This window comes from Diabrotica undecimpunctata, chromosome 9, assembly GCF_040954645.1.
Source record: "Diabrotica undecimpunctata isolate CICGRU chromosome 9, icDiaUnde3, whole genome shotgun sequence".
NCBI classification, from domain to species: Eukaryota; Metazoa; Arthropoda; class Insecta; order Coleoptera; family Chrysomelidae; genus Diabrotica; species Diabrotica undecimpunctata.
This window is the reverse complement of record NC_092811.1, coordinates 104359780-104382182: the sequence shown is the minus strand read 5'-3', so window position 1 is coordinate 104382182 and position 22403 is coordinate 104359780. Positions and strand designations below refer to the sequence as shown.

The following is a 22403-nucleotide window of genomic DNA, read 5'->3' as shown; positions in this document are numbered from 1 at the left end:
TTAACAGCGCTATCGCTAAGAGCAAGACACTAAGGAGCACACTAAGATCTCTTATTGGAAAAAACAGCAAGTTAAGCCTGAAAACGAAGTTAAGCATACCTGCCATAACATATGGATCAGTAGCTTGGGCCAAACCTGTAAAACCAACAGGAACAAGATTTAAGTAGTACACAAAAATATTATAAAAGAGTCTGTGAACATTCCCACATATAAGGAACATAGGTTCCTTCACAGAGAAACCAAAGAGGCAAGGATCCTAGATAAAATGAATGAAAAAGCGTACGGAATCTTCAATGAACTAAGAAATCATCCAAGTAAAATCTAAGGAACTTAAGTCGAACTACGATGAATACAGACCGGCAAGGCACATAAGACCAACTAGTAAGGTATCAACCCGAACAGTGAAGAGAGAAACATGAAAAGGTAGTCACATAGTAAGAAACGGGAGTCTATGGGTTAGCATTGCACTGGACCTGGCAGGTGAAGTAGTTAAAATAGGTTAGTTAATAAAATTGGATAGGCAGTTATATGAAAAAAAAAATACTTCACTCTATTTAATCAATTTCTTTCTGAGTTTAAGGTCATCGAGAAAAGGATACACATTTTTTCCACAGGTACCCCAGATGAAGCAACCGCGATTCCTGAGCATTAAGGTCGTGTATCGTTAGGCACAGGCTTGGTGGCCAGACCCTTCGGGTGGTCGACTGGTGAGGAAAGTAAACACCGTTTGGCAAATCGGTACTTGATCTTCCGGCACATAGGCATATACTACGGATAGGCACTCATAGACAGTGACCAAGGCCAAAAACCAAGGTCACTGGATCGCTGGACGAGTACACATTTAGAGAAGAAGCAATACTAGAGAATTCACCAAAAGAAAGGTAAACAATGGAGAAAGACGTATAACCTCTACAAAAGCTCGGATGCCGCATTTTCCAAGGCATTCATGTTTAAAAACAAGTAAAGTCTCCCCAATGTTATATCTGCGATTGAGGATCTTTTTGATCTTCGGACATGAGAACACCCTTGTTCAAGTATCTCATGTTCACTGGAGCTGGAATTTACTGTGTGTATACGGAGTTATTTGTAACTTTGGCGACCTTTTTAGGACTTTTCCTTCGAGAGTTATCCCATAAAAGACCAGACAACAACACAATTTTAAGAAAGACCTATTGGATATATAATAGCAAATAGAAAAAAAAAACAAATATTGGTATCGAAACTATCGTATCATATCCTAAAGTCAATTTTCGGGAAAAAATCGATCAGACACTCATAAAGTTTGTTTATTTTCTGAGGTTTAAAGTAGTATTTTCCATCTTTGTATTTTCACTTTATTTTAATTGTATTCTACATTTTTTCCCACTCTTTATAATTCAGCAATTTATTTGCTGTTATATTCAGACATTATTTTATTTGTTGTCACAATTACAAAAGCTTAGTGTAACAAAGAAGGTGTTAAAATGCTATTTAAAATATTTGAATTAACACATTTAGTGAGAAGTATTATTTGTGTAATGCACTATGAAATTTTATATATAGTTCAATGTCATATTAGTCATATGTGAAAAATTACAATTTGTGAGAACATTAATGTTATTTTAATTTTTGCCACGTGCCGTTTGCCGCATTAGACAAAATATAAGCAGTAGTAGAAGTATGTAACGATTGAAGAGTTGCGTACATTTATAGGGCTTTTATTTCTGAGTGGGGTACTAAAATACGCTCATTTAAATTTTGAATAACTCTGGACAAAAGATGGTACAGGTTGTGAAATGTTTCTTCTCACCATGTCGTCCCAAAGATTTGATGACTTAACAACACGCGAAGAAAGGAGACAAACGGATAAACTTGCTGCCTTCAAAGAGTTTGTAAACATTTTGTTAGAAAGTTTTATATTTCTTCATATGCCACTGGCGCCTGTGTAAAAATCGTTGAATAGCTTATCTCGTTCCGACGCCGTTGAGCTTTCAGGCAGTACTTACCAAATAAACATAGCAAAAAAAGTATTTGCGATGGTTGATGCCAGAACTTTCTATTTACAAACATTTGAGATATATGCAGGAATTCATCCAGAAGGTCCATATAGAATTAGTAACTAACCGTCAGTTATTGTGAAGTGATTAGTTGAACCAATCAAGTATTAAAATCCTTAGTAAGAACCCTGCTTACCGATTATAAATTGACAATGATAGATGCACTCACAAAAAATAAAAAAATAAAAAGGAGATTCCCAAGGAATACATACCACATAAAAAAAGACAAGCTAGGAGTAGCATTTTTGGTTTTATGGAAGAAATGACTATGGTCTCGTATGTGCCTAAAATATCGAAAAGTGTCATTTTGGTTTCAAGCATGCATCACGATGATAAAATAGATGGAACCACAAACGATCTTTTGAAGCCAGAATTGATAACTTTTTACAATTGTACAAAAGCAGGAGTAGATGTTTGTGATCAACTTTGTGCTAACTGTAATGTAGGAAGACGAACAAAAAGATGGGCTTTGGCTGTTTTCTTCCACTTCTTAAATGTGGCTGCCAATAATGCTTTAGTTATATATAAATCTAGTACAAACAATACAATACCAATTCAAAGAAGAACTTTTTTGAAGCAATTTTCACAAGAACTCGTAAAAAATGTTCAGGTAACTCGCAGTTCTTCTCAATATATCCACAAAAAATTTACGAAAGCGTTTCGACGGCAGCAAAATATATCTGAACAAGTAGTTCTCCAACCGAATATATCTTGATCATCCCGTGGGAAATGTGGAAAGTGCCCAAAGAAAAATGATAATTAAAAATCAGTTAAATGTAGTGAATCGAGATTTTCTGCATCGACTGTATTGATAGCGATTAAATTACGTAATATATTTTTTTAACCTTTTCACGTACATTATCTGTTAGACTAGCATATAATTTATCAGTAAAACGTTTCACATTCAAATAATCTAATTTCTATTGCTTTTAACACAAATTCGTCATATTGACTCCACGCGACTAATTATGTGTTTTTTCGTGACGCGACTAGTTAAGGGTTAAGAGATCTATTGGGGCTAAGAAGAGCTGTTGTGTAAATGTCCAATTTATTCAAAACACATAATTTGAATTTAAAATTAAAAAAAAAATGCATAGAAAAAAATGTCCTGTCTAAAAGAACTTAAATCAACATTCACACAGGACTATTTAAAGCAGCAACAAATAAAATTATCATTGCTAGGATGATTGCCAATATTCGTGAATGGATATGCATTGGAAAAAGAAGCATAAGTTGACAGTATTATTATTTACCCTAAATGACGTAAATGTCTAATCTTTGTTTTTGATACCACTGTGGTAATAGTTTATCGTCGTCGCTAATTAACGTTATGTAAAATTTTAGTACCAACAAAGTTTATTTATTGATGATATTTACACTCTTTTATTGTTTCCGCAGTGTATGCCTATATAAAAGAGTAAAAATGTTGTTTGTACTAAACCGAGATAGTAGACGTGGTAAGATAGTATCTGATGTCATGGTGTGTGACTCTACAGCGAGTAAAATATTTGATGTGACGGGAGATTAGTAAAATAAAAACATAAAACTCTACTAAATATTCTAAGACTAAAAGAAGAGTTATAGAAGTAATATTACGGAACGCAAGACAGATATTTAATTTCTAGAGCTTTTGAAGTTGTACATCATTGAAAAGATATTAATTCATTATGTTCCGATATTTGAAGCCTTTAGACAAATAGAATAGAATAGAAATATGCTTTTTCTTCAAACGTCAAATAATGATGACATTACTTATCTAACTTGATCCTATCAAAGTTTGATGTCTCCGCCGGCAGCAGTTTTTTTTCCCATTTCTTTACGGCGGAGGGAAACATGTTGTCATGGCAATAATATGAAACATGTCACAAAGCAACAATACAAATGTCATTAACAACAATTAAACATCATTTTTATTTATAGTAATATTAAAAGTACAATTAGTTAATGAGGCATTTTCAAAATTGAAACCGTGCAAAAATGTTCCCGACTCTTAATACGCATTGGTAATTGTTGATGATACTGATGGTCGAGAACAACTTTCAGCAATCATTCCCGATGTTGGCGAATCATGAGGGTTTAAAATTTTTTGAGCATTATCGTTCTTATCGGACTTGGAGGGCCCCAAACGTGCTACTGCATCATTAGCCGCGGACTCAATTTCGTTTAGGTTTTCCATTTTCGCACTAAATTTGCGCTTGCGGTTGCAACAACAATAAGCTGTCTTTAATAATTGCAAACAACTGTCAAACAACTGTAACCACGGAGACGCAAATCCCACCGACGACTTAATTATTTTAATTTCTAACATCTAGACGACTTTGATAGTTGTCACAGTTAATTTCGAGTAAAAATAGCGTATGAATTGTACTATTTATGGTTGAAAATTGCTACGTTTGAAGAAAAAATAGTATACTTTATTCGGCAAAGAAGCGACTTTTCTTGACTTGCCCTCTATTACGCGCCTCACTTCGTTCGGCGCGTAATATCGGGCGCGTCAAGAAAAGTAATGCTTCTCAGCCTCATAAAGTAATATACTATTATTGTCACTAAAAATTGTACAATTTTATGGACAATGCTTCCAAAAAGAAAAATAACAATAACAATTTAGTTATTTATATAAATAAAAATAACAATAACAATTTACTAACTAATAAGTTTAAGTTGCTGCATGTGATACCCAAATATATATGTTAGATCACTAATCACGTATTTGACTTTTTAAAAAAGGAACTTTATTTGTTACAAATTAAATATTAAAAATAATAGTACAAAATTAAATTAATTTAAAATGACTACAATAACTGGACTGGTCGAAGTTGCAGCTAAGAGTGGTTCCGGCATCTGAGAATGGTAATTTATATGTTTGGTATGAAGTGCTGAATTGCTGTTCCCATGAATATTGGCCAACGGTTCGTACAAAGTTCTAATGCGTGCTCAGCGGTTTCTATGGGAATGGGATGATGAAATCTGAAGTCGGCGAACTTAAGCTAGTTCAAGGTTAATATTTTCTCATATAACAGCTCCCCTTATTAGTGAAAAGTCAATGCCATTGCTTTGACTTTTACAGAGTAATTGGTGTTTCTGCTTCGCTTTCTTGTTGGACATTGGGTCTTCTTCTGAAGGAGGCTAAGCCCTGAAGTTTCTGTCTAATGGAATTTCTGCGTGGTAATGAAGTTGGACGCTGATCCTGGGACAAGGAGATTGCAATTTTTGGGAATATTTTGGTTCGGTATTTGCAGAAAAGGTATAAGATAACTAGGATAATAATCAGGGATAAGGTTGATATAGTGAATAAGGGTAGATGTTCCTCAATGAATGATTGGCTCATAATATGGTCCAGTTCTTCTGAATATTGGTCCAATTTGTGTTGTGCAATATTTAAGTCATCTACGTTAATCTTACTGAGTTTAAGTGGTTTCAATTTTGATAGGTGACTCTTTGTCTCAAAATGGTCACAGCATCTGTAGGGTACGTTAACTGGGTGACTTCTATACGTGATATTTGTATATTTCTCAATTTGGTCTCTAGCATGAATTCTGGTACTGCCGATGAATGCAATACATTCGGGAATTAATCTTAAGATTGAATTTGTTTTGATTATTTGTGTAGTGACGTCTTTTCTTGCACATTTGATTGTTACTGGTAATGGATCGGAAATGGTTAGTAACCATAAATTTCGGTCAATTTCTTGTACATTGTAACCTTGTGCCAAGAGCATGGACATCTGGCAAGTTTTTGGTAAGTTGCTAAGAGGTTTCAAAAGCTGGGCTTCACATATAGCATCTGTGTCTATGGGATACGGAAGAATGTCTGTACACATTCTTTGGTTTTGACTGATTTGTTTGCATTTTTCGGTGTCCATGGGTAAGACATATGAAATTGAATCATCATCTCGCGCTATGTATTTATGAACAGTTGAAAGTATATGATGAAAACCAGTTTGATTATCTAATATTGGTATTGAATATAATTGATACAAGGTGAATATTTCGGGATCAACTAACGGAATTTCGAGAACAAAAACAATTTTTGAATCAAGCTGATAAGCTTGCAGTTTTATTATGTCAATATACTGAGCTATATTTGACATATAAGTGGGTAGAGGCAATACGTTATTTTGTAATGACTGTGAGATTTCTTTTAATGCGTCCATTAAGTCTATGGGCGAAATAATAGAACTATGTAGAATTTGCAGGCGAGAGAATGTTATAGAATTTAGTATATCATTTAAATAATTTTCTAAAAATACGTAGCTTTCCATTAAGGACTCACATAAATCTAGTATTTGTAATTGTGCTTGGTAAAAGGATATGTCATTATTAATGTCCAGAAGTGTAGTCTCGATAGTTTTTAAGTCTTTGTTAAAAGTTTCTTCGTCTATTTGCAATTTTTGAATTGTAGTGTTGAAAGTTCTTATAACTGAAGTGGTAACAGATATTTGATTTTTTAGGAGATTTTCAATTTGAGTTTCATCGGAATTTATCTTATTTATACATTTATTAAAGTATTCGCCATCAGAGGCGTCTAAATTTCCAGTAATAGATTTCCAGATTGTTCCAATACCATTTACTAAACCGCGTTTTAGGCGTTTATTATAAGGTACTGTGTCAGAGGTTATTTCTTTATATTTTAAATTAACGGAGTTTGAGATTTGTTTTAGCAGACTAACATGTGTCTGTACTTCGGCTTGAAAGGCAAGTTTTCTCGGTGTATCCACGTTAATAAATTTTTCTAACAGGTTTTCCAAAATTCTGTCATTATTGGATATTGTAGTTTTGATAGGTAATAATTCTTTGTAAACAAGTAAAGTCCATTTGTCATTAGATATTCGTATAGTTCCTTTTTCATGAAAAAATATTCCAATTGTGTTATTAATTGGAGTGAGGAGAATTTGGGATTGGACGATAGGAAGGAGTCCATAGAATCTGTAAAGGAAAATTATTCAAAATAAGGTTTGAGTCTGTCAAAATTTACTTTAGAGGTTTGGTTAGTTTTGGGGTTAAGGATAATTGCGGAATTTGTAAAAACTTCTTGAATTTCGAAAGGTCCATTAAAAAGATTATCCGATTTTGATTTAATTTGTGATTCTTTTACGTAAACTTTGTCACCAATTTTAAAATCAGGTCTTCGTTCTGAAATATTCTCGTCAAATCTTACTTTCGCCTTTTCTTTCTGTCTTTCTGTTTTTGCTCTGGCTACTTTGTAAAAATATTCCATGCGGTTATTCAGGTCTCGAATATATTTACTCATTAGTGTTTTTTGATTGTATAGAGTTTCTGGTGGTCGGCCTGCAGTGTGCCCAAATATAAGTTCATATGGTGTGAAACCGTGGGTCTTATTCTTTGTGTTGTTATAGCATATTATTGCATAAGGAAGTATAGTAAAGGGATGATCGTTTGGGTTCTCGGCTTGATTTGCTCTAATCATTTCTGAGAGTGTGGCATGAAACCTTTCTATAGATCCATTAGATTGTGGATGGTTAACGCTAGAAAATGTTAGTTTAATGTCGTATAATTCGCATAGATCTTTGATTATAGCATTCTCGAATTCTCGACCGCAGTCACAATGAATTCTTAGTGGTGTTCCATAGTGTTGAAAAAAGAGTAGGAGTGTCTTGACTACTGTTACTGCCTTTTTGTCTTCCAAAGGATAGGCTTGCGTGAATTTTGTCAATTCGTCACGAATAGTTAAAGCGTAGTTCCTAGTAGGGTATTCGAATATATCCATATTTATTCTTTCGAATGGTGTTTTTGGAGTTTCTGTTATGACTAGTGGTCCACTTAAGTTTTTCCTGCAAATCTTAACTTTTTGGCAAATTTCACATGCTTTTACAAATTTCTCTACATCTTTTGTTAAATTCTTCCAATTGTATTTCTGCTTTATTCTTCTGACAGTTTCGTTTATTCCTCGATGTAAGTTGTTTTTACCGCAATGGTAATGATCTAAAATTTGAGGGATTTCGTCTTCGCTGGCTGTTTTAATTATATTTTGACAGATTCTTAATTTTAATTCTTTGTCAGCAAAAATATAAGAAAATATCTCTAGGATAGGTAGTTCGAGATTATTTTCGACGCAATATATTTTTGATTCATCGAATTGATCTTTATTTGCAAAAAGTACAAGAAACAAGTGTGATATTACTCGTTCGGGATCAAACGGTAATGGTATAATAAAATATTTTCGATCTTTTACAGTTTTGCTGTGTACAATATTAATTCTTCGGTTACTATATTCCATGTTTTCTTCGAATATGTCATTCATTATTTTCTCGTGAAGTTCTTCAAGTTTATTTTGCCAAAAAAATGTAACAATATTTTTGTTGGATTTGTCTAATAAGTCCGTATTCGATGTTTCAATTTTAGAATAATCGATTATTGACTTTGTTCTATACAGTTCGATAAACTTGTCAAGTTCTTCGGACATTTTTTCTATATTTTCTTCATCGTCGTCTTCGTTTTCTTGAGTTTCCGTATCATCTTCATTCGATGCATGTAATGAGATTTTTGATTGAAAGTTTGCACAATCCTTGAAATGGTTAATCTTTATCCTTGAGAGGGCATCTGCATTTCTGTTTATTTTTCCTGCGCGATGTTCTATTTTATAATTGTATTCTTCGAGTTTTAGGCGCCAACGCGCTAATCGGCTTCCGGGATCTTTTATCGAGAAAAGCCATGTAAGGGGTCGATGATCGGTAATCAGGGTGAATTTTCGGCCAAAAAGATATGGTCTAAAATGTTTGACTGCCCATACGATAGCTAATAGTTCTCTCTCTATCGTCGAATATTTTGTTTCGGCACCGCATAATGTTCTGGAGGCATAAGCTATGGGTAAATCTTTTCCAATAGGGCCTTGTGATAGAACAGCTCCAATCGCGAATGCACTAGCGTCAGTTGTTAGTAAAAATGGTTCCTCAAAATTGGGATATATAAGTATTGGATCCGAAGTTAAAATATTTTTGAGTTCGTTAAAGGCTTCTTTGCAATCAGAATTAAAAATAAAAGGTACGTCTTTCTGAAGTAGTTTCGTAAGTGGTTTAGAAATTTTGGCAAAATTTGGAATAAATCTTCTATAGTAACCGGCTAAGCCTAAGAATGATTTTATTTCTTTGGTGTTCTTTGGTTCCGGGAAGTTTTTGATGCAAGATATTTTAACTGGATTTGTTTTTACACCATTTTCTGTTACAAGGTGGCCCAAATATGCTACTTCTTTTCTTAAAAATTCGCACTTGTCTGGCTGTATTTTTAAATTTGCTTTTCGTAACCTTTTAAAAACTTCTGTTAGTCGTGACATGTGATCATGAATAGTGGGTGAGTAGATAATTATGTCATCCATATACACTAAGCATCTTTCGTTTTGTATTCCTAAGAGGATGTTGTCCATTACTCTCTGGAAAGTAGATGGAGCATTCATTAGTCCGAATGGCATGCGGACAAATTCGTAATGTCCATTTTCGACGGAAAAGGCCGTTTTCTGGATGTCTTGTGGCTCGATTTCAATCTGGTGAAATCCAGACGCTAAATCTAGTGTTGTGAAGTATTGGCATCTTCCTAGTTGGTCCAATAGTTCTGATATTTGTGGTAGAGGATAACGGTCTTGTACTGTAAGTTCGTTGAGTTTTCGATAATCAATAACAACTCGCCATTTTTGTTTTCCTGACGCATCTAATTTCTTCGGTACGACCCAGACTGGACTCGACCAGGGCGAGACACTTTTCTGGATTATTCCTTCTTCTAACATTTTATTAATTTGCGTCTTTACCTCTTCCTTATGTATTTGAGGATATCTATAGGATTTAGTGAAGATAGGTTTAGCGTTGTTTGTTTCGATTTTGTGCTTGATTTCGTTTGTGAAGGTCAGTTTGTCGCCTTCGACATAAAATATATCTGCGTATTCAGTACATATATCTAGAATTAGTTCTTGTTCTTCGCAATTTAGATGATCAATTCTTAGTTGTTCTTTAATTATTCGTGTTCTATCTACTACGGGTTCTTCAAAATCATTTCCGTTGTAGGATAGGATTGTCTCCGAATTTTTGAAAGGTTCGATTGAAATGTCTGAAAATTCGATTGTCTTCGGCATAGCATTAGCATTTAGTACGGAAGTTAAGAATTCTCCATTTTCATCTACATGGACTAATGCATGAGGTAATCTAACTTTTTCTATTTCTTGAGCTGATAATATGGCATCTGTATTTGATAAGTTGCATTTTAGTCTGCATATTTGTTCGGTCCGGCTGTCAATGGTAATTCTGTTTTTTCCTTTTATTCGTTTTCTCTCTGGTCTTTCAAGATTTTTGTCTTGATCTCGGTTTTTTACGATAGTATATTTTTCATTTATAGGGTTTTGATATTTTAAATTTGATTCCTGTTTAGAATCTGATTTAATTTTTATTTTAGGTTCGTTTTGTCTTATTTCTGTAGGGTGTGTCGGTGTTTTGTCTTTAGGAGGTGTGTTTGTCTCGTGTCCTACTTTGTGAAGGGTGACAGTTTTAAAATTTGTATGCAACTGTCGGGATTTGAGATCTATTACGCATTCATAATGATCTAGAAAGTCTAGGCCTATTATGCCATCGAAATCAATGTCTAAATTGAAAATAAAGACTTTGTGAGGATTATTGTCAGTGAAGGGAATCAGGACAGATTCTGTTATTAACAATTTTTGATCGGTTATACCTTGAATAGTAACGTTTTCAGGAAATCTATTATGATAATTGCGTGCTGTGTTTTCTTTGAAAACAGTGATTCCAGCACCTGTGTCGATTAAAAGTTTAAAAGTGTTGGTAGCATCGTTAATGTAATATAAATTTTTGGAACTCATTGTATGAAATGGGGTTACATGAATGTCTGTTCGGGAAAATTGAGATTCGGGTGAAAGTTGTCTAAGTTGAGTGCTTGGATTTGTTCTTGGATATTCGTAATATCCGTTGAGGGGTTCGTATGATTGGGAGGATGATTTCGATTCTGAAGTGAAAGAAAATCCTGATAATTTTGTGTGTTATTGGTTTCGTAAATGTTATCAGTTTGTGGATTATTTTCTGTATAATAATCTGTTTCATAGTTTTCATAATTATCGGTATTATAATAATTATCTGTATAGTATTCGTCTGTATAATAGTTAGTCGTCATTTCATCAGGGTATTCGTTTAAAACATGTGCTCTTTGGAAGTTTGGGTTTCTTTGAATAACAGATGGACGATTTTGATTTTGATTTTGAGATGAAAAGGAAGGTCTCTGTTGGTTGAAATGTGGATTGTTGGACGAATATTGATTCCTATTAGGATTCTGATTGTTTTGATAGTTGTTAGGTCCATTATTATATTGGTTTTGGTAACCGTGTGGCCTAGAAAAAGTCTGGTTTGGCTGTACGAAACGTGAAGAGCGGCATTCACTATTTAGATGACCAATGCGGCCACAATTTGTACATTTTGTAAACTGAGATGAGGGTCTTCTCATTGGTTGAGAGGGTTTAGGAATAGTTGATCTAGAATTAGATTTTTGTTCTTCAAAATATGACAATTGAAGTTCGCGTCTAATACGATTGCTTGCTTCAATGAGGTCTTTTGGATTACTAGCCCTAATAATTTGTCCTAGACGAGGTTCTAAACCGGTTAAAAGTGTGTTTAGAGCCATGGTATCGATTAAGTCACATTGGGCAGTTTTTTGATCTGGAGATAAATTTGCTACTTGGATCGAGGCGTGCATTTTTGCATTCAGAACTTGTAAACGGTTAAAGAAAGTTAGAGGAGATTCGTTAGATAGTTGTCTTAGTCTTTGTAAGTCTTGTATTAAGGAGGTCAGGTCTCTACTGTCTCCGAAATGTAGATTTAGTAATTGTTTTATTTCTGTATAAGAAATTGGTTTTCTAGAATTAATAAGCTGTGCAGCTTTACCTTTGAGTTTATTTTTTACGTGAATCGTTAATAGAACGCGCTGATCGCCTGTGGCCATTTTAAAAGCACAGTCGCACGCATCTAAAAATGTAGAAAGAGAAATCGGATCGCCTTCAAATTCTGGGATAATAGAAAATATTTCCGAAAGCTTGTATGGTTCGATTTCTTGTTGAGTCTGGGAACGTGTCTCAGGCATTTTTCGAGATATTTTTAAACGAAAATGAAAAATAGAAGTATGGAGAAATATAAAATGTATCAGTATATAAGGGAGAAAAAAAATGTGGTGGTATATAAAGGGCAAAAATGTATCAATATAAAAATATCAAATAATATATCAACAAAAATGTATCAAATATACCAAATAAAAATATATCAAGAAAAATATACCAAAATATAGCAAGTAAAAAAAATATGTCAATAAAATATCAGTATAAAATAGTATGTAAAGAAATATCAATAATTTCAAATATTAGATAATCAACTTGTATTTTCTTTTATGTATCTTGATTAATTGACTTGCAGTATAGTCAATTTCGTAAATTATTATAACAAAATTATTAACGAGATGATTCAAAATCCACTTACATAAAGAAGAACATCGGGACGCCTTGTTCTCTCTGCTCAGCTACCAGGGGCTTCACTAGGTGTTCCTTCCGTAGATTACAGGAGTGAGGTTGTTCGGAGATGCTTTCTTCTTTAAGGGTTGTCTTGTTCTCTCTGCTCGGCTACCAGGGGCTTCACTAGGTGTTCCTTCCGTAGGTCACAGGAGTGAGGACTTCCGTAGATTCTTTGTTCCGTTAAGGGATGAGAATCCGCCGCTGCCAGTGAGTATACACGTGTTCTAGCAACGTTAACCGGATCCTACTGACTTTGCGCCAATTGTTAGATCACTAATCACGTATTTGACTTTTTAAAAAAGGAACTTTATTTGTTACAAATTAAATATTAAAAATAATAGTACAAAATTAAATTAATTTAAAATGACTACAATAACTGGACTGGTCGAAGTTGCAGCTAAGAGTGGTTCCGGCATCTGAGAATGGTAATTTATATGTTTGGTATGAAGTGCTGAATTGCTGTTCCCATGAATATTGGCCAACGGTTCGTACAAAGTTCTAATGCGTGCTCAGCGGTTTCTATGGGAATGGGATGATGAAATCTGAAGTCGGCGAACTTAAGCTAGTTCAAGGTTAATATTTTCTCATATAACATATATATTATATAAAAATAATTTAGTTACTTCTATCCCAGATGATCATAACATAACTTAAGGAGAGAAGTAGATGTTTTGCCGAATATAATATAGATTTCTTTACTAACTCAGTGGACGGGATCGGTAAATACACATCAAAGGTTGAATTTCTGGTGGAGTAGTCATGATTAGGTCTTGCTGGAAAAACATGTAGGTGTTTACGAATGAAGCAAACAGTTTCTAAAATATATAAAGAGGGAAGAGTTAAAATCCCGTGATTTCTGAAGTAACTTCTGCAATGTGTTATTCTACTGATGCCAAAAAGATACCTTATTGCTCTTTTTTGTAATTTAAACATAACATCAGATTGGGCAGCTGTACTGGAACCCCAAAAAGGACGACCATATCGAAGATGAGACTCGAACAAAGAAAAATATGTTATTTTGGAAGATGCTAAATTTAATCTATCTGAACCATTTAATCTAGCTGATGCCGCACCCTATATGGTAAAAGTAGGAAAGAACCTTAAAGTATTTTACCCCAATTTGGTGCAAGTGACATGTCTTCTGAACGGGATAAACCGAGTAGCAGAAACCATCAGAACAGAATTTCCGTTAGTAATAGTTTAGTTTACCACCAGAATATGTAATTACCAGATGGGGAACGTGAATTAACGCGGCTATATTCTACGCTGAACATTTTGATGCCGTTTAAGACTTCATTTTGGACATGGAGGACGACGCTCAGAGTGTAGTTCAAAGTAAGGACTTGTTACAAAGTGCAAGTGTAACTGGAGATTTACTTTTTATTAAAGTTAATTTTAGCCTTATACCAGCTATGATCACATCGTTAGAGAGTGGACAATTAAGTTTAAGAGAGTCCATTAGTACCATTGAAACTTTTATGGCTAAGTGTGGCAACGTTCCGGGTAAAGTTGGAGAAGGAGCAAAGAGGAAGTGACTTTAATACAGAATGAAGGGTTTAAATTTTTAGAAATATTCAAAAATATCTACGAAAATAAGTATTGTGACGAACATGTACCATGGCTTTATAGTATACTGCCAAAATTTCAATATTGTCCAATTACGTCAGTAGACATTGAAAGAACCTTTTCTATGTCTAAATACATTTTTAATGATAGAAGACAATCATTTTTACTGGAAAACTTCGAAAAGTATCTTGTTGTAAATGCCTTTTATAGTATTTCCAATATGTATAAAAGAATAAAAGAACTGACAGGTCAGAACAAAAAACAGGCAAATAACATCGTTGATAGAGACGGAAAACTGATTATCACTAATTTGCATAAAATAAACAGATGGAAAGAGTATACTGAGGAACCGTTTAGTGATCAAAGGCCCGAGCCTGAAATTAACGAAGTAGTTACAGGACCTGACATAACTATGGACGAAATTGAACAAGCAATACGATTAGCAAAGACCCGAAAAGCGACGGGACCAGATGAAAAATCGAGTGAAATAATAAAGCTCTTCTAAAGTTCAGGTAAAATATCTCTCCTTCATCTGTTTAATAAAATTTATGCCATACGGATTGGCGGCTGTCGACTTTTGTGACGATACCTAAAAAAGCAAATGCAAAAAGATGTAGTGACTACCGAACTATCAGCTTGATGAGTGATGTTTTAAAGATATTTTTACGAATTTTGCACTCTAGGATGTACCAAAAAATAGAACAACAACTTGGTGACACACAGTTTGGATTCCGCAATAACCTTGGAACAAGAGAAGCACTATTTAGTATTCAGGTTATGGTACAGAGATGCAGAGATGTAGGACATCCAGTTTATATGTGTTTTATTGATTTTGAGAAGGCCTTTGACAGAGTAAAACATACTGAAATGATAGCCATTCTTTAGCAGGTAGGTATTGATGATAAAAACCTACGCATTATTAAAAATCTTTACTGGCATCAATGTGCAAACATCAGGATTGGCCGGGGCACTTCTGAAGAGCTTCAAAATACGAAGAGGAGTAAGGCAGGGCTGTATTTTGTCCCCGCTACTATTTAACATCTATTCTCAGTTCGTTTTCAATAAAGCAGTGGATAATGTTCAATGTGGTATAAAAATGAATGGCGTCAATATTAATAATTTGAGATATGCGGATGACACAGTGTTAATTGTAAGCAATTACGAAGAACTTTAACATCTAATTAATACGATTACCACAACGTGTGATGAATATGGCCTTAAGCTAAACCCCGCAAAGACAAAGGTGATGGTCGTCAGTAAAACGCCAATACAAGCGGAAGTGGTACCAGCTTATGGTGAACAACTGGAGAGAACTAACAGTATCACTTACCTTGGTTGTAATCTAAATGAGAACTGGGACATGAGCAAAGAAATTAGAATACGGATAGAGAAAGGCCAGAGCTGCATTCTTTAAGATGAAGAAACTGTTATGTGGAAACAATATTACTTTAAGTCTGAAAATTAGAATAGTGAGATGTTATGTGTTCTCTACTTTTTTGTATGATGTCGAAGGTTGGACTTTGACAGATACACTTCTCAAGAAACTGGAAGCCTTTGAAATCTGGGTGTATCGTAGAATCCTACGAATAAGTTGGGTAGATAGAGTTCGTAACGAAGTTGTTTTGCATCGGATGGGAAAAGTTGCGGAAGTCGTCAAAACAGTTAAAAATCGCAAACTTGAATATTTTGGCCATGTTATGCGCCACCCAGAGAGATATAATATACTCCATTTAATAATACAAGGTAGACGGGCCAGGTCGAAGAAGAACGTCATGGCTTAGAAACCTGAGAGATTGGTTTAACAGATCCTCTGCATCTCTTTTCCGAGATGCCGTCAACAAAATTACTATAGCCAATTTGATATCCAACGCTCGATAATCGAGCTCGGCACATGAAGAAGAAGAGTATTTCCAAACGAGAAATTGTATAATATTGTAATACTTTTTTATACCATTTTAAAATAGTATAATGACTATGTTTCTCTTACTGTGTGTATTTTTCCAAATAAAAACCAATTTTTGAACATAGTACTTTTTGCACCCTATTTTGTTCTATTACATCATTAAATTTTATTACATACAAGGGTTAAAGAGCTCCTTTATATGATAATGCTACTGTTTTATCCACGTTAAAAGCGAGTAAATTAGAGTCGGACCCGGTTTTTATTTTAAATAGATCAGAAGTTATAGTTGAATGCAGAGTTGAAATATTAGAGTTCCTCCAGGTGATACTGGTATCATCAACAAAAAGAAATTTTTTTTAAAGATAAGGAAGAGTAGATGACCCCATACTGAACCTTTTGGTACTCTACATACAATGATTTTGTAACTAGAGTCTGTATCATTTGCTCTAACTAGTTGTTTCCTATTCCTCAAGTAAGATTGGAACCAATTCAAAGAAATACCACGAATTCCGTAGAAATTTAGTTTTTTATTAAAATGTCGTGATTTAAACAATCAAAAACTTTGGCATAGTCACAAAAACAGTGTCAGTGTAAAGATTATTGTTGTGCTCGATAGACCTCATGTAGTACAGAAAACATAGCATCACCGGTACACTTATTAGATAAAAAGCCGAACTGACTTTGTGATAAAATTTGTTTTTAACGAGAAAGGACATAAGTCGGGCTTTGATAAGTCTCTCAATAATTTTGGATAGGACTGGTAGTAAGGCAATAAGTCTATAGTTGAAAACATTCGATTTTTCACCACTCTTATAAAGAGGAATAATAATGGCTGTCTTTATGTACTCTCGAAATATACCTTTTTCAAAGGAATCATTAATTAGTGAAACCAGGATTTCCAACACATTTTTAGGGAGATTTAAGAACATTTTTATGAACAGTCCATGAGTACAACGGGAAGATTTGCTTTTGATACTACTGATTGTTTGGATCAGTTCAGATTTATCAACTGGTCTTATAGAAAATGAATTCGAACCTTTTTTGAATTGGGGAGATAGGAAATAGGATTTTGTTATGGCAAAATAGTTGATGTTATATCAATATATCAACCAAAGACAAACGAAGAGCTTATTACTTTTTAAGTGCCTAATGGCTATTTAATTTTAAGTACGAGCGTCATATGTTAAATTTGTTAAGATAGATATAATACATTATTTTACTTGATCTCGTCTCAGCAGTAGAACTAACAGGACAGTTCTCGTCTCAACAGTGGAATTAACTGTGGCTTTACAAATCATTCTTTAATCTTATATAAAAAAGTATTCTTCTAGCTTGTATCGTAGTTGTAACTTGTCCTTGAGCTTTGCCGACCTACCTCTCCTTTAACATCTTCACAGCTGGGTACTTTTATTAATAGTTTAAATTTTTCTTTTATTATTACACGTTTTGACAAACAAAGTTAAGATACCCATGATCATCGGATCAACATCTGGAACGGATAAGGATATAAAAAGACGGATAAATTTGATTCCTTCACTGGCGTTCTAGTCACGCCCGGTGACAAACCATGTTTAACTTAATATACGTTCTAATGTAGAAAAATAGTTCCTAGAAGTTATCCAGGACGACTTCTTCAATATGAGAATATTAGGGAAATCCAGCAAATAAACAATTCAACGTAGAACGGAAAATTGAAAGAGAACAAGCCTGTTTTATCTACTTTAGTTGTGTGAATGTAAAAAGTTGGTGCCCATGTCAAATGACTGTAAATTAAAAATCAGGTTTAAATAATTAGTACCTAGGTTGGTCAATTTGTCCTTAGAAAATCCAATACATGCCATTGTATTATATAAACTGCTTTATTTTTCATTAAACCTATTTCTTTAAAAGTTTCAGTGATATTAATCACATGGTTTCAATTTTATTATCAATCGTTTAAAACTCTTGTGTGTTTATTTAAAAAAAAATGGATAAAGATCAGTTTCTAACGATGATTAAATATTTTTATTTAAAACGCTTAACACTTAAAGAGATTAAGGAGTTTTATGAAGTTCACGGTACATGTTCACCCCTATTTTCAATTGTTTACAATTGGATAACTGAGTTCAAACGTAGCCGTACATCCATAAAGGCTAAACATATTTGTCTTTGTTTCACTGGATGTCCAGTCCAGTGAAAGTGGCCACTCCCGAAACAACAAAATCCACCAAATAATTTTAAGCGATCGATGAATCAAGATGCGCATGGAATAGTTAAGGCCACAGAGATTCCACAAGATACTTTTTGTGGCAACACAAGTCTTTTTGTGTCAAAAATTTGGGACGGCAAAAATGGGTGTCAAAAATTTGGAGCGGGCAAAGGGTGTCTGTGCGCTCGTGGGATCAACTCTAAAGACTATTTTGGCATTTTTTGGTGAGTTCTAATGAGTTTCTGTGTCGATATAAAAACGTGAACGAAACATAGGAATAATCAAAACCATAGGTTTTAAAGTCGAATAATCTACCATGAAGTGGAGGAGTAAGAAGAAGAGATGGTAAAATGGGCTGGAAAAGTAATGACTAAGATATGTTGAGAACACGCAGAATCAAATCATTTACAATAGTTAGTTGAAAAGAGGAAAAGCACTAACCGGAGTTTATTACGTGTTGTGTTGTGTTAATGAGCAAAGCCATTGAGAAAAACTTCTTATTTGAACCAGAAAAATCCTCTTTCATCAAGATATTACATGCATGCATCCCTGCACCGTTTTGATGGCTAAAATTAAATAATTGAAACTTAAATTGTCACCACAACAATGATTATATTCGCCTTAGTAAAAAAGATAACAGTGGCCAAAATACAAGGAAGAATAAGAAAGGATAGACCTAGAAAGAAGTGGATGGAATAAATCCAGGAAATGGAAACCAAGAGACGGAGAACAGTGGAACAGATTTATGGAACCTTGTTAGTTGAAAATCTTGATAGAAGTATTCAAGTTAATGAGGTTGCTGCAAGATTATCAGAAAGTGAAAGTGACGAGAAAGAATTAATCAGTTCGGATATAAACGAAATGAAAAGAGAATACAAATATATGAGAGATGACAGGATAATACGCATTGCCACCTGGAACGTACCCAGCTTAATCATGTCCAGGAAACTTGCAAACGCTAAGCCGAAGTGAGAAGAATGAAAATAGACATCTTGACGATGAGTGAAGTAAGATTGCCTAATTCTGGTAAGAGTGCCTGGAGAAAAATAAAAAACAAAAGAAAGATACATCTATTATTCACAAAGAACCTACTTACCATAACAAGTGACAAGTCACAACAAGAAATCGAAGAAGTTTATAACAACATAAAATAAAGTAACCCGACTGATAAAAAGAGGTAAAATAATGATCATCAAGGGTGAATTTAACGTCAAAATTCGTCGTGATGTTGAAGCAGACAAAGTAGGAGCATACGGTCTCAGTACCAGAAACAACCGGTGAGGTAGACTTGTACAATTCCGCATAGAGCACAACCCTTCAATAGCCTTACAATTTAATTTAAAGAAGATGTCTAAACACCATTTCATAAATTGTCTAAAATAATTTAGTATCGACTGTAATATTATAACTTTTTTCACAAGTCATTAGGAATTATCTCCTAAACCTTGAAATAAAAATAAAATTCGAAAGGTATTGACCCATCTGTGATTCAAAATATTCCTATTTTTTGTTAATTACGCAATGAATATATTTAGAGATTATTTAATTTTTTATTTTAAATATTTGGCACAGTAATTAACTCTACATGTGGAGACTCATTAAACATTTTACTTTCCAAAAATATTTGGCACCTGATTTTTTGGGAAAAAACTCGTGTAGTCCAAAGTCCAATTGTTAATGTATTAACGTCTTTCATGTGCTGTATTTTTATATTTATATTGTATTATTTCCATAGATTCAAATGGAATATTGAAAATAGTTAGTTGGAATGAACAACTAAGGTGCTTTTCTAACAATAGTAGTCGAGTATGATACTTTGTGAAAATTGGTGACTTGTGAAACTCAAGGAAATATTTTGGTAAACAAAAAACTTCCTTACTATGCTTGTCAAATTTATATTATATTATACAAAACTTTTTTTTTTAATTACATGTCTCGACCACAGGGTTATCGACACAATAAAAAAATTACAAATTGTGATAGTAATTACAATATTAGATAAAATTACAAAATAAAGCATAAAATATTTCGGCAACAACAATCGCAGTGGGAAAAACAAAATTGACTACAATGCAGCCAATCCCTTATTGGAACTACGGAATTGCACAAGCACTCACTCCATCTAAACATGCTTTCAATGGTTTAAAGATACATAAAACCAACGGTAACCTTTTAATATGTAAAAATCTCAGAGCTCAAAGCAGACAATTGATCAAAAAAGGCAAATGGGAAAGTTGGAAAAAGTAGGTGTCTTCAATAAATCCTTCCATCCCCCCAGATCATATATGGAACAATGTCCACAGAATAAATGAGACAAAAAACTTCCGAGTACACAGAATATACTGTTACGAACATGCTTCGGCATGGCCCATGTAACGGTTGCATCTCGAAAACGCTTTGAGAACCTTTGCGATGTATCGAGTGCGAGAGAGAACAACCGGTCTCGTAGGCGAATTAGAGGTGGGACTACTTTGGATTATTCTAGAATAATACTTTTGGTATATATATGTAACGATGTTATGAGTTAGTTTAGTTGTCAAGATATTACCGAACTGTAAACTTATAAATCGATATATTTATATAAATTCGAACCGCTCGTTTTATTTAATCTCGCTACAGTACTCAAACAAAGAAGATATTCCGGACATACTAGCAGATAACATGAACACAAAATAGAACACAAAAAAAATAATGGAGTCTTCAAACATATTACATAAACAAATCACCGAGAGCGAAAATCCAGTAAACAAACACTGTACGTGTTCAGGAATAAGAATTTTGTTAAGTGTAAAACCAGGTTTTGAAGCTATTTTCTTGTGACATCTTAAAGCAATGACTATTTTAATGGGAATAAGCCACAATTGAAGTTTAAAATAAGTTTATTGGCGTTTCAATTACCACTTTGAAAATTGTTCTCAAAATACACACATTAATAAATTAACCAAATTTTTGTTTTTTGTTACTTGGTGAAAAATTCTAAAAATTTAATTTTATCTGACTCATTTATATCGACAATTTAGACATATATTATACATTTTAAAGTAGACGACTTTAAAATGATATTGCCAATATAGCTGAGTTGCATTCCTGGGACGACTTCATTGTAAGATAGTTCATTCGATTACATGACATCAACTTTAACTTAAGAATATCCGTTAGAAAAATCATAACATATGATTCTTCTGTAAAACGACAACCACATGCCATCATCATGATCAACCTGTATGCGTCCACTGCTGGACATATGTCTCCCTCAGCTCTTTCCATCTGTCTCTGTATTGTGCGTCTTGAATCTAGTTATTGCTATTTTCCTTCATATTCGTTTTCCTTTCCTTCTTACACTCATATATTTTCACTATTATCTTCACTTGGATATATAATACACAAGATATATAATACAATCATTAAAAGTATAATTACCTACAGTAGTGAAGTATGGCAAATAAAGGAAAGATACAAGAGAAAACTTGAGGCAACGGAAATGGATTTCTGGAGACGTTCAGCTGGAAAATTTAGACTAGAAAGAGTAACGAACAACAGAATAAGAGAAATTATGAAAGTAAAACATACAGTAATAGACGATATTGGTACCCAACAACTCAAATGGTACGGTCATGTACAGGGAATGTCTGAAGAACGTCTTCCAAAACAAGTCCTAATGTGGACCCCTCACGGTAGAAAAAAAAGAGGAAAACCCTGCCTTAGTTGGAGAGAATATATATATATATATATATATATATATATATATATATATATATATATATATATATATATATATATATATATATATATTATATATCTTCACTTGGATTTAATACCATTTTTAATCTTGTCTCTCCTCTTTGTTTTAACAACGTTTTGCATTGTTTGTCGAATCAGTTTTCTTTTTTTCCCTCTTCTCTTCCATCGACCCTACCCCTCCCTCTAGCATTATAAATTGCTGTTTTTATTATGCTATTGGTCTCCTACGTTACTCCCCGTTTTTCTGCATCTCAATCTTTGTAAAAGTTCTTTCCTTGTCCAATCTCTATTCCTCTCTATTCATTACTACTTTTTAAATCTTTATACATTTTTACCTTTTTCCCGAATTGATTACAATTTGATGTTAGATATCTCCTAATTTCTCTCTTATTGAGTATCAAATCATTAATTATGAACATCTTATCTTCTTTACAGAATTAAGTTGTGTCTTTTTTATATAATT

The 22403-nt window shown here is 33.7% G+C and overlaps 1 protein-coding gene across 1 annotated transcript in view; it reads right to left on the bottom strand.

Moving 5' to 3' along the window:
* Positions 1 to 22403, bottom strand: part of TP53INP (Tumor protein p53 inducible nuclear protein) — a 322855-nt gene that overhangs the window by 180529 nt on the left and 119923 nt on the right. The window lies entirely within an intron of this gene.